At 36.9% G+C, this 14,766-nt stretch overlaps 1 long non-coding RNA gene across 1 annotated transcript in view; it reads right to left on the bottom strand.

Moving 5' to 3' along the window:
• Positions 1 to 6,691: 6,691 nt before the first annotated feature.
• Positions 6,692 to 14,766, bottom strand: part of LOC149140290 (uncharacterized) — a 101,600-nt gene continuing 93,525 nt past the window's right edge. The window contains exon 2 of the long non-coding RNA XR_016264607.1: positions 6,692 to 7,097. This is a non-coding gene — a long non-coding RNA (uncharacterized LOC149140290). The remainder of the gene's footprint in view (positions 7,098 to 14,766) is intronic.

The following is a 14,766-nucleotide window of genomic DNA, read 5'->3' as shown; positions in this document are numbered from 1 at the left end:
CAGGTTCTCCAGTTGCTGTGTTTTTCCATCCAACTCTTTTGCAATCTCATCTCTGCACTCATCTTTTAATCTATTATCTTCTTGAAGTTTTGCAATCAAGGCACTCATGACTTTGATCCTGGTCTCTAAGACTACTTGGTCACTAGTATTGATTTTCTCTTTAAGATGGGATTTAGGTAATTTGACAATACCTTTGGCTTTGGCCCCATGCTCCAAGGGGCTAATTGTTTTTTGAATGTCTTTTGGATCAGTGCTTGCACATAGAGTCATCAATATCCTAGATTCATCATCTTCGAAAGAATCCTGAAAAAGAAGAGAAGTTTACAAAACCCTCTTATTGGAAATGAATAAATGCATTGACAAATATTATGATCCCTAGACCTGCAAGTGTAAAAGCTATCTAGAATCATTTTTATAGTACAGTATAGCAGAGATTTACAGATGTTTAGAAACTCTAAGAAGCCAAACTAGGTGAGTCTGCATGGGCTTCTTTCTCTAGAGGCTTCTTTCTCCAGAACTAGTCAGTCCTATTAGCAGAGGAACAATTATAAACCTGTTACTAGGAAGCACTGCATGCAAAAGTCAGCCTACCAATATAGGGTATCTACTATCCAGTCAAAGTTATATCCTATTGCATGCAAATGTATTGAGATCTACTTTAACCCATGATCTTAACCACCAATAGAGATCAAAACTACTCTTTTTAAATTATTTTATGCACTAGCTCAGGTTCATTTTTAATAATGAATATGTTAATAATGCCCCACATTAAGGTCTGTCTTAAAACCTTGAATTGGTTGTATAAGAGCAGCTAGCTACCTAGCACAATACCTTGAATTGGTTGTATAAGCATAAGAGTAGTTGGCTCTCTGGTACAATAAAAAGAGTTCAAACTATTTTATGCACTGGGATAAGTCTATCTTAATTATGGACTCGAAATAATTATTATGGACTCAAAATAATTATTTTTTGGTACAATAAAGAGTTCAAACTATTTTATGCACGGGCATAAGTCCATCAAATTAGTTATTCTCAAAATAATTATTTGAAGTACTGGCATAGGTCCATGGCATAGGGCCATCTTAACTATGAACTCGAACTCAAACTAACTCAAACTATTTAAGGTTTGTACTGGCATAGGTCCATGGCATAGGTCCATCTTAACTATGAACTCGAACTCAAACTAACTGAAACTATTTAAGGTTTGTGTCAATCTTAAGTATGAACTCTTTAAGGTTTAATAGATCTCCGCCATCTACAACGAAAGTATGGCTAGCTGATTTATTAAGGGAAAGATGTATAGATTTGCAGGAACTGTTATGCAGGCCCAATATGAAAAAAAAATTGATACCTCCAAGTGATTAAGATGGATAAATTGGTTGTATAAGAGCAGCTAGCTACCTGGCACAATACCTTGAATTGGTTTTATGAGCATAAGAGCAGCTCGCTCTATGGTACAATAAAAAGAGCTCAAACTGTTTTATACCCTGGCATAAGTCCATCTTAATTATGGACTCAAAATAATTATTTTCGGGTACAATAAACAGTTCAAACGATGCGCTCAGATTAAAATATTAAATATTTTAAGTATTTAAATAGGTCCATCTTAACTATGAAGACGGAACTCAAACTATTGAAGGTTTGGTTCAATCTTAAATATGAACTCTTTAAGGTTTAATAGATCTCTGCCATATACAACGAAAGTATGGCTAGCTGGTTTATTCAGGGAACGATGTATAGATTTGCAGGATCTGTTATGCAGGCCCAATATGAAAAGAAAATTACGATGGGTAAATTGTTTGCTAATAGGTCCTAGTTTACTTTTTATACATTTTTGTTGGGTCGTTTTCTTCTACTTTTTTGACATGAGATCAGAACTCTGTTTCCTTTTCATTTTAGTTTATTTAGCAGTCCACATGTGACACACGTGACAGATCTCTTCCACCCCAGGTTATAATTTTCTTGACAGGGGTATTTATCTCTTCCACCCCAGGTTATAATTTTCTTGACAGGGGTATTTTTTAATTTTTCCTAAGGTCTGGTGCATTCCTTTCATTAGTTTGATTATGCAGTATTGGGCATTTGGATTGCAGAACCTAGCAAGTATCTAATTTCTTGATTTCACTTATTAATTTTAAGCTGTCTTTGACTGGTCATTGGATTGATATACATTGATCAATACATTTACAATGACTGATCCTAACGTACAGCAGGTTCTGCAGGTTCTTTTTTATCTTGGCAGTCGTATTTTGAACTTTGGTATCAAAACTGTGCATTGGATGCTAACTGACATAAGCAGTCTGAGCAGCTCAGTAGACATTTGCAGTCCCAAAGGTACACACAATCACTTCATGTTCTATATTCATTTTCATTGTTCAACTTGCTATTATGATTCTGTGACTTGTAATTGCATTGCATCACTAAACATAATATTGCATCGAACACTTAGTCGTCATCATGTCTCCTATATCTGAGAAACACAATTTGCAATTAGTATTGCAAAAGCATCACTTATTTCGTGTAGACAATTTCTCATATGTAATTGGAGACTGTTTATTCGATAGTTTATAACTTTTGCTAGATTTCGAATACACATCAGTAGAGCTAAGGAAAGGAACAATAGAGTATTTTAGAGACTGTCTCGAAAAACAAGATAGAGAGGCAATTTTGTCTTATGAACATGAACTGCATGAAGCCTCACTTAAAGAAATGCATAACATTAGCAACCGTGAAATCTATTTAGACAAAATGGCTAGATCTGCCTCAAACAATATACCCCTAGCATCTAGAGGTCTATGGGGAGATATTTTCTGTATCCATTGGCTCTCAAACTGGCTGAAAATTCCAATTAGGGTTTGGTCCAAAACAAAGATGAGAGTCTATTTGCACTTCAATTCAAGTGTTACAACAAATACTCGTGACATATTATTCCATGACGAGGATCCTCTGAATGGGCACTTCGAGCCTTTGGTTCGTAGGCAGCCTACAATTGATTGTACCTTCCAACAACAAACCGATACCTCAAAGAACAATACTGAACCGCAACCTGAAACAAAATGTCAATCTATTGAAGCTAAATTAAAACCATCTTGTCACTTAAACAAGCACAAGAGAAGTGTATCTTTGCATGTGCTTAAGGACATTGCTCCGAAAAATTTGAAAAGACAAAAAATAGGCATTGAGTATAACAAAATTACAATGAAACAACAAGTCGTTCTAGAAAACATAGAAGATGTTAGTGAGACACTGAGATTTCGGTCACTTAGAAACATGTCTGCTATGTCTGAGAAACACAATTTGGAATTAGTCTTGCAAAAGCATCACTTATTTCGTGTGAACAATTTCTCATATCTAATTGGAGACTGTTTATTCGATAGTTTAGAACTTTTGCTAGATTTTCAATACACATCAGTAGAGCTAAGGAAAGGAACAATAGAGTATTTTAGAGACTGTCTTGAAAAACAAGATAGAGAGGCAATTTTGTCTTATGAACATGAACTGCATGAAGAGTCACTTAAAGAAATGCATAACATTAGCAACCGTGAAATCTATTTAGACAAAATGGCTAGACCTGCCTCAAACAATATACCCCTAGGATCTAGAGGTTTATGGGGAGATATTTTCTGTATCCACTGGCTCTCAAATTGGCTGAAAATTCCAATTAGCGTTTGGTCCAAAACAAAGATGAGAATTTATTTGCACTTCAATTCAAGTCTTAAAACAAATACTCTTGACATATTATTCCATGACGAGGATCCTTTGAATGGGCACTTCGAACCTTTGGTTCGTAGGCAATCTACAATGCATTGTACCTTCCAACAACAAACAAACACCTCATATGAACAAATGAACTTATGCAGTAAACAAGATAACATAGAAACATGTCTTCTTCCAAGTAAAGAAGATACAAGTGAAATAAAGATATCTCTAGCTAATGCTAGAACATCTGACATAGCAACCGCCACAAATACTGAGGAGGTTGTAATGTTTCATTCATCACATTCCTCAAAGAACAACACTGAAACACAATCTGAAACAAAATGTCAATTTGTTCAAACTAAATTAAAACCATCTTGTCATTTAAACAAGCACAAGAGAAGTTTATCTTTGCATGTGCTTAAGGACATTGCTCGGAAAAATTTGAAAAGGCAAAAGATAGGCATTCAATATAACAAAAGTACAATGAAACAACAAGTAGTTCTAGAAAACACAGAAGATGTTAGTGACACACCGCACACAGAAGATGTTAGTGACACACCGAGATTTCGATCACTTAGAAACTTGAAAAAACATATTAGAAGCAATGCACAAACAGAAATTGTAACTTCTTGTCCATTAGACAAACAGTCAAAAAGTTTATCTTTGCATTTGCTTAAAGGCATTATTCGGAAAAAATTGAAAACACAGAAAATAAGACTTGCATTCAACACAACAACAATGAAACAAGAAATAGTCATAGAAAACGTGGACTACAATCCATTTGCAACAAGATCAAAGGATCTTTCAGCACAATCAAAGAAATCAGGAAAATCTGAGACACTGAGATTTCGATCACTTAGAAACTTGAAAAAACATATTAGAAACAACGCACAAACAGAAATTGTAATTTCTTGTCCATTAGGCAAAGAGACGAAAAGTTTATCTTTGCGTTTGCTTAAAGGCATTATTCGGAAAAAATCGAAAATGCAGAAAATAAGACTTGCATTCAACACAACAACAATGAAACAAGAAATAGTCATAGAAAACATGGACTACAATCTATTTGCAACAAGATCAAAGGATCTTTCAGCACAATCAAAGAAATCAGGAAAATCAGGCCTATCGATTCAATCAAGATCAATGAACAAATTAACAGAATTATCAAAGTTTGATCAAATATATCAAAGACAAGTAACTGACACACCTATTTTCAATTGTTCATCATGTGAAACAACGTTTTTCAAAAGAGACATTTGCTTTGTGAAACAAGAAAATCAAGCAAGACAAAATAAGATTAGGAAACTATCAACTAGTTTCGAGAATGTTAAATCTCGTGTTGAAAATCGCTACATTTGTAAACACTGCAAAAAAGCAATTGAACATGAAACAATTGCTAAATATGTAGTTCCTGAACAGATAAGAAGAAACAATGCCACTAGAACACTCACACAACTCACTGAACTAGAAGAAAGACTAGTTGTATTAAGATTGCCCTTCTTGCAAATAAAAGAAATGGGCCATCGAAGAACCACAACTAGGCTTAACTACTAGGCTTAACTGGAGGAGTCATCAATGTCCCCACTAACATTTCCAGAATTCAATCTGCATTGCCTCGAACTATAAAAGACACTGACACGGTTTCCGTTGTTCTCAAAAAGAGTTTAAGATTCAAAAGTGCTTATGCATTTGGTCGAGTTCGAGTTCACAAAGTGATGAAAGCATTAAAACAATTATGCAAAAGGATGCTTTACAAGCTCGAGAATGCTACCATAAATGACAATTGGAAAGAGGCATTCCTACAAAACCAAGAGGCATATCAAAGTTCAAGTGAAGCTGAAGATAACGAACACGATAACCAAGAAAACGATGAACCAACGACAAAAACATTGGTCCATGGATTCATTGATGCACACACTGTCCATGACCTTGTAAATAAACAAATTAACATTGCACCTGTTGCCGGATACATGCCATTAGGAATCTTCAAAGATAAATACTCAGAAGACATCTCCAAAAACTTTACATATCAAAAGATTTGTCACTGGGAAGTGCTGCATAAAAACCACGATTTTGCTTATCATACTACAAACCTGTTTTATAAAGCAATTCACATTATCATAAATTAGGTCTTGAATACAATGTGGATTAGAATTAGAAAAGGGCAGTTGAAAGGTAGAAAACTAGTTGCAAAAGACGTTAAGTCAAAACCGAACCTAGATCGTATTTTAAATTCTAACATTGGGTACATGGACCTAAAAACAATTCGTACCTCACGTGACTACCACCAGCGAATACGGAACAAACTCTATGCAATGATACGACAACTAGGGCTGCCCACTTTCTTTGTCTCCTTTAGCAATGCAGAGCATCTTTGGGATCCTTTAATGCATGCATTGAGAGACATAAAACAAAACACTATAAGACCAAATACAAATGAACTCGATGAAAATGAACCTAGCTCATTAATAAGAAACGACCCTATTACTTGTGTACGTTACTATAGATCTAGGAGGGATGCACTACATCAATTGATATCTCATGATCACAAGTATTATGGAGAGCTCAATGACCACTTCTATGTAACTGAATTCCAAAACCGGGGCAGTGAACATGAACATGGTTTACTTTGGATAAAATCTGCACCAATCTATGGTCAAAATACAAATATTGAAGTCGAACAATTCGTTGACAATTACTTGTCAACTAATTCACTCCTACTTGCAAAGGAACTTAGAGCTCTACAACACCATTGTCACACAAAAAGTTGTAGGAAGCATGCAAATTCTAATTGCAGATTTAATTTCCCAATACCACCGATGAAAGCAACAAAAATACTTGAGCCTCTTGAATTCGATAGTGATAAAACAAAAGCACATGCAAAGCTAATCTTTGAAACAATAAACAGCACAAGATATAGTGAAAATGATACATTTGATAGCTTTTTGGCCAACCTTGGACTAGTACACAATGAATACATACATGCTATCCAGTGTACACTAAATCGAACAACGCTCTTATTGCAAAGAAAACCAGTTGACACCTGGACAAATAACTTCGCAAAACATATTCCAGGAATTTGGATTGCAAACACTGATTCCCAATTTGTACTTGACTCATATGCAGCTGCAATGTATTGCAGTTCCTATATGACAAAAGAAGATAAAACACTCACAAGAACATTTAAAAACATACGCGACGATCATGTGAAAACAAAATCTGATATCCTAAATACCATTAGTTCTTTAGGGAAAGCTTTGGTCAACTTGCAACAAATGTCTGCACAACAAGCAGTGCATATTGTGTTATCACTTCCACTAAACTGTAGTTCACGAAAGTGTGTATTCATTAACACATCTCTTGTCGATGATCGTGCATTTGTTCTTAAAAGAAAAAAAGACCTGCAAAAGGAAGCAGATGACTCAGAAGACATAATGTGCCCATCAATTATTGACTACTATGTTCTACGACCTATCGCTATTGAACTTGTATGCTTAGCAGAATTTGCATCTAGTTATACAAAGAAAGGACAAGAACACAAAAAATCAAGTAGACCATATGTCATTCGATCTGTTAGATATAACAAATACAAGGACATTGAAAATCACTGTAGAGAGCAATTAATGTTATACTATCCCTATCGAGTAAGTGAAACTGCAATTAAGCAACATCACACAAGTTGGCAATCTGCATATCTTGCATTGAAAGAAATAGTCAAGCAAAATGAACAAAAGTTCAAATTTGCTACAACAACTACATGGGGTGACATAGATGACGCAATGCACATAGTAGAAATAGAAACTAAACAAATATTCGACATAGATAGTTTGAAATCAAATGAAACAGAAACTATAACATTTAACAAATCGATAGATGACAAATACGAAAACTATGACTTCCAAAATGACTTGGAACATTTCCAAGATACAAAGAAGTTTGCTCTATGATCTACAAGGCCATATGAAATCGTCAAACAACCACATATACTTGAATATGTAGAGTACTATGAATTAATGCGACAATTAAACACAGAACAAGCAAGCATAGTTACTGATGTTATAACAAGAAAATTGTACAAACCAGATGAACTGATCTATTTGTTATTAACAGGAGGTGCAGGAACAGGAAAGACACACACAGCCAAGGCAATCTTCCAATCCTTAGTACGCATACACAATGTGGCATTGCCTTATAACCCATCACAACTAATAGGAATAATCACTGCATACACAGGCAAAGCTGCCTTTAATGCTGGTGGTGTGACATTGCATTCTGCATTCTATTTGCCCTTTAACAAAGCAGATTGCCCCTCACTAAACAATGAAAAATTAGACACATTATCAAAGCATTTCCAACAATTGTGTGTACTCCTCATAGATGAGGCATCGCTTGTTGGTGCAACAACACTATATCAAATTGATAAGCGACTCTGACAAATCTTACACACACCAACTTCATACTTTGGTAATGTTGACATGATATTCTCCGGTGATCTTTACCAGGCAAACCCAGTCAGAGACTCTCTGATCTTTGAAAACCCAAAAATCAACAAAAACACAATTCCATACGACTTCTGGCCAGAGAAAATAAAATGTTATCAATTGCACACAGCGATGCGCCAAAAAGACCCATTGTTCATTGATGTACTAAATAGGATGAGATTAAACATGCAAACAGATCAAGATATTGCTTATGTAAACAATAACTGCTATAGGATCCCACCTTTAAGCCCAGTTTTCCCATACATTTTCTATCGAAACAAAGATGTCCATAATCACAATGCAAAACTGCTTTCACTAACAAAGGGGGAACAAATAATGCTCGTTGCAATTGACAACTACGAGATTCCTGGATCGAGTTATTTTTCTTTTGATAAAGCAATCTCATTGCCATCAACAATTACAGTTAAACAAAACATGTTAGTTGAACTATATGCAGGAAATTACAATACAAACAATGGATTGGTTAATGGTGCTGAAGGGATTTTCAAATCCTATTCATCTAATAACAACAGACTTGACATTGTCTGGATAGAATTTTCAGACGCAGAAATTGGGAAACAACAAAGAAGCAAATTCAAACAACTATACGACATAAATATATTGCCAAATTGGACACCAATCTTTCGAATTGCAAAATCGCTAGCAATGTCTTGTAACAAATTACAAATTACAATTCGAAAACAATTTCCAATCCAATTAGCTTGTGCACGAACAATACACCGAACACAAGGGTTGACATTAGATCAACTTGCATTTGACCCAACTGGTGTCACAAAACATGGTCTAGTCTACACTGCATTATCACGTGTTAGAACTATCGACTCACTATACTTGATTAACAAATTGACACAACAAAACTTCCATGTCAAAAACAAGATAATCAATGAAATGGCACGGCTAGAAACAATTGGTGCATGGAAACTAGAATTCACAAAGAAGAAATCTGATAACAAGGATGTTTTATCAATTGCAAGCCTAAACACACGTAGTCTACGTGCACATATTAGTGACGTGATTCATCACAATGACTTAATGGACAATATGATTCTCTGTTTTCAAGAAACTCATTTGTACATTCCACCAATAGACAAAGAATTCTTATCATTCAATTTTTCCATTGCACATTCTACACATGGAATTCTTACTTGCATAAACAAAAAAATATCTATTAAAGCAACAAAGACATTTTGCAAAAACAAAACAGAGCTTACCCTAATTGACATGTACTTTCAACGGCCGATTTGCTTAATGAACATTTATGCAGCACCATTTGAACAAGTATCCACGATAATGCAAATAATTAAGGAAGCAAAATCGCAAACTACATATACTAATTGTGTTTTTTTAGTTATTGGTGATTTCAACATTGACATACAACAACAAACAGCTCGTAGCAAACTCTTTGTACAATTTATGGAAATGGAAAACTTACAAGAAATAACAAGCAAACTATCTCCGCAACGAAAAACAATAATAGACCATATCTGGACAACTTTGCCTATAAAACAGTGTGAAATAAATGTAACATGGGCATATTGGTCTGATCATAGCATATTCTATGCGCTACTACAGCTCTAACGACCCTTAGTACAAAGCAGTTTTAGCCTGTAGCAAAATCAATGTAGCATTGATATACAAGTTTCTCTACAATTTGCTAAACTTCATATTCGAACAAATTCTGTGTTATGCGAGCAATATCAATCTCCAATGGCCATACTAAAAGTCTATTTCTTGTAGCTTCCTTGCAACACTCTGCGCAAACTAATCTAGGTATGTAACCACACATAGAATAACATTATGCACAGATTTATTATTACATAGAACACATTTTGCTTGTAAACCTAATAGCTTGTACTCGTGTACACATAGAATAACATTATGCACAGATTTATTATTACATAGAACACATTTTGCTTGTAAACCTAATAGCTTGTACTCGTGTTGTACAGGTAACTAATATGAAAAGACAACACGAAGAAGTTACTGCTCCAGAGGCTTGCTCTCTCTCAGAGACTTGCAACGTCTCAGAAACTGATAAAAAGTAACTAAATAACCTTTAAATCTATTCTTACAAGTTTTATAGTACAAACATAATGTTAATTCAGATTCTTTTAATATTGTTCTACAGGCAGAAACAGGAAAATAAATCTGAAATAAGAGCTAACCATCAACTATGCACTCCGATCACAATACAGGAATTGAAAAGCCTGAAACTGGGAACAATCTTTCACGGTGACATTCTTGTAATATATAAAACAATGGTCGATCAAATACACGGAATTCAATTGTTACGTGCTGACCTAGTGGATAGCAAAGGGAATATGGCAATTACACTGAATGTGCCACATAACCTCATTGCTACTATTGAAGCCAAACTTGTAGTCAGCCAGGGAATTTGTATCAGAGATTTCAAGATCTCTCCCAAAACAGTTTATGACCATGGAGACTGTACGTGCATACTTGTTCTACATGACAAAAGCATCGTAGAAACAATCCCAGCCATCTGTACCCAATACACATTTGTACCGACAACCACTATTAGCCAACTCACAAGCACAACAACTGCATTCGCAATCGGCACAATAGTTGGTCTTGTAACAGCTGCAAAAGAAATAGGCGGTCAATATGTGCTAAATATCAAGGATGGCCAATCTCAAAAAGACAAAGCTACGGTATATACAAATTCAATCATTTATACTTTTTAACATTTAAATCATTCATACTTTTTAACATTTACTTACAATGTTAAAAAGCAATTACATTTAACACTAGTACATTTTGCAATTCAGGTTTATCTTTTCACTACATTTCAAGCAATTTTCAAATCCATACAAAAACAAATTTCGAAACAAGAAGCACCAATGGTACTATTTCGAAATCTTGTCAGAGGAAAAAAACATGGATCACTACGCACTTGCAAATCCACCTTCAATACAGCCGTCACTTCAAACAGAGTTCTTGCAGACCTGAGTAAACTAACTGTGTCAACAACAAAGGTTGTTTCATAGTCCACAAAATATAAATTATAATTCTTTATTTGTTGTTCTCCTAAATTATGCTCCTTCATTGAACGTCCTCCTAGAATTTTTATTACAATATCTAACGCCAAAATTGTACTGAAACATGGACCAGGTTAAAGGAATGTTGACGATTTCAAATATACATGCAGAACCTTTTGTTACAATCTGCAACAATTGCTCTCTTCCCGCGGATACATTTGGAACAGTTTTCATGGATCAACTTAATTGTTCCACATGCAAAAAGTACTAATCAGTATAAGTCTATCTAAGGCCAGCAGCAATCCCGTAATAGCATTCCACCGGTTTGTTTTCTTATCTTATCCCGCCCGCCTGGGTGGATGCTTTATCCCAGCAAGCTCTTTACTCCCTCCCGCCAGCCTCCATCTAGCCTGCCAGCCCGCTAAAAAGGCTAACCAGCCAGTTGGTTCTTATCCCACCCAGCCCAGGTAGTCACATTCCATCCATTGTTCCTACGCGTTAAGCTTTTCTCGTCATTCCATTCCAGTGAGGTGGGACTGTGGTCTTGAGGTATTCACCCCCCACTAAGCCTGTTTAGCGTAAGTTAGCAATCCATCAACGGGCAAGCATAAATCGCAATAGCGGGTAGGCTCCACTGATGGAAGGTTGCACTTTGTCCTTACGTTCACCGATAGATGTTCCCACCAGAAGACATTGAGCCAAGTTTACAACGGACGGAGCGAACCAACCCTGGCACGGCACACGGCACTATGATCGTGTGAATCACTGCTGCTAAATGCCTGCTGATCGAACTCGCTGCTTGCCGAAGGCCCCAAAGCTATTATAGTACTTACTTCCTTGGACCCCAAATACCCCCCTTAGTAAGTACTATCCCAAAAAGACTTACTTCCTTGCCCTCAGAAGCGCAAGCCCCTCCGGGACCTTGGAATATTTAGAAGAAGGGGGGGCCCCACTTAGTAAGTATTAAGTTTATTGCTCGATCTTGCTATGGAGATGATGAACGTGCCACCGCTTGCTTTTCTCATTGCTACCATCGTTCTCTCACCAGAAGAGATTGATACATGTTGTTACCAGACAAGCATATCGATTGAGACAAGGTGACACCAGACGATGATAGATGATAAGTCCTTACCGCCATACGAGAGAGGAGATGTCCCCATGTTCCCAACAGATGAAAGAGAAGGAACCGTTCAACCATACCCCGTAAACGCATCCATACCTGAGAGAGGAGAAGGAAGTTCAATTTACTTATTGGGTGGGGGGGCTTATGGTCGAGCCTGCTTGCGCATCCTTAACGTCAGACCTTAGAAGTACCTCTTACCGCGGAGAATAAGGCCTTACCAACAGACGACAGAGGAGAAAGGGCCCTTTCAATAATTACCTGACTTAGAGGCCTTCCCTTAGTTTCCCGACATATCTGCATCCTTCCTAAATCTTAGGGAGGATTAGGCCTGATTGATATTGCCACTAAGGTGAAAATCCCGCCAGTCAAGTAGCAAAATAGACTGGTCTTCCTGGGATGGATGGGATGGATCGCTGGCTTGGGATGGCTGGTAGGTGGGGATCGGTAATGAATCATATATGTAATTACGCTTTAGCTAATCGATCATACCAGAATATCATATAAGATCTAATTTCACCTTTTCTTTCTGATCTCTCGTTACCCGTGCCTTAGCCCAGTAGGCCGTCGGGACCTTTACCTCTAGTTCTATGCGATAGATCTATTCACTGGATGGCTCTACCCCTCTACCCTCCCTTAAGTTAAGCATATATTCTCTTTGGGATCCCACTACACTCTAGAGCGTACCTACCATGGGGTATCATTCAGTCCCCAACCCGGTAAATAGAGAGGGGAAGTCGGGGGAGTCCCCCGTATCTATAGAGGGGCGGGTGACTTATTAGAGTTCAGAGTCGGCAGGCACCCGGCTCTTTCACTTTCAAGATCTTCCTTCATCCCAGGATTCGGAGATCCCATTCCTATGCTCTGCTTAGAAATAAGAGATAGAGGTCCTCAACTCAGTAGTATAGTACGATTTCGTTGAAAACCTATCAATAACTGAAGTCGATATGGGGAGTTAGCGCCACTCCACAGTCCTTTCCTATATATAAACTCGAGTGATGGTCAGTTCGGTCAAGTGACGGTTGTATCTCGAGTAAGATAAACAACTAACTATTGGGATAAGATAAGACTATAGACGACTGACTTTAGAAGACTCCAACTATTCTACTTCCTTCCGGCTAGCGATAAATTAGAAATAGTCCAGTCGGGCCTATATTGTTAGGGTGGTTTCCCTCTGAACTGAAGGTTGGTGCGCCCCGAAGCCCTATCCATATCTATATCCGTTGGAGTTTCTTATATTACAGGTCGAGTCGCCTAGTGCATTGCCTTGTCTCGTTGTTCTTTCCGAGACTCCACCTTTGTGTGTTTCCACTGCGTTCCGTTGATGAACGGCCTATCTGGCTATTTTGATACCCGTATTTCATAACGCCTAAAGGAAGGAAGGTAAGCCCGGCAAATAACGAAGTCTTCCCTAGTATACTATCCCCATACCGGACCTGATACCAGTTTGGACTTGATTCCTGTACCCTTATATAAAGCCTGATACCAGTAAGGACCTCCCTTTACACTATCCCTGTACCTTGTATGTATAGGAGCTATCCCCAGAGGGCCAAGGAGATAAGGTAAGTAAGGACCTGATCCCTAATATCAGGACCCGATCCTTGGGACTTAGCCTGGATCCAATAAGCTAGTAGTTAGAACTACACTTGCTTTCTTTACTACATAACCCCATTGGAGTGCCTATCTTGCCTGGGTTCTTACGCTGGCCCTTCCCCTGCCAGCCTAAGGAACTCGCCTAGCAATAATAAGTCAGTCCCATTCTAAGTCAATCAGTCGAAGCACCAGGTCCGGGCAACTTCAAACACATTCCATCCGCCAGTGAAACCAGTGCTTATGAAACAGCTTAAACCACTGGCAGATACAAACGCTTTGGAAGGACCATTTGAACCAAAGCTCGTCTAAGCGGGGGTCTTTCTTTCAAGCATTGATTTAACGAGCACTAATCAACATCCACTAGATAGAATTATCTTCACATAAATTGAGATTTTGGCCTCGATCTTCTTAATAAGGCAAAACCAATCTTCCTCCTTGTATGCATTAGGCTTAAGGAAGAAGCCTAGATAGTTCACACCTTTTGGATTTAAGAGATCTGTGGTTTGTATCTTTCGAATTATTGACCGGAGAATCCACAGTATGAACATTTTTATTCCAACGTTTCAAATCCCAAATGGGATCCATCTTCAGGGTTTAAGAATGATGATATTAATTAAATATATTTCTATTAGCTATTAATATATTTTAATTATTATATTAATTAAATATAAATATAAATATGAATTATTTATATTTTTTAATATAATTTGATTTAAATATATTAATTTAGTTTATATAGGAATTAAAATACTTTTTTCCCTAGGGTTTAGAATTTTATTATTTTATTATCCATTTAGTTTAGAAATAGCCTCTTTGATTTATTATAATCCTTAGCTTTTATGCTATAATACATTAA

Source organism: Pinus tabuliformis, chromosome X (assembly GCF_031772625.1).
Source record: "Pinus tabuliformis cultivar Carrire ecotype Pingquan chromosome X, CPIR1, whole genome shotgun sequence".
NCBI lineage: Eukaryota > Viridiplantae > Streptophyta > Pinopsida > Pinales > Pinaceae > Pinus > Pinus tabuliformis.
Note: the sequence above shows the minus strand (reverse complement) of the source record. Positions and strands in the feature narration are given on the sequence as shown.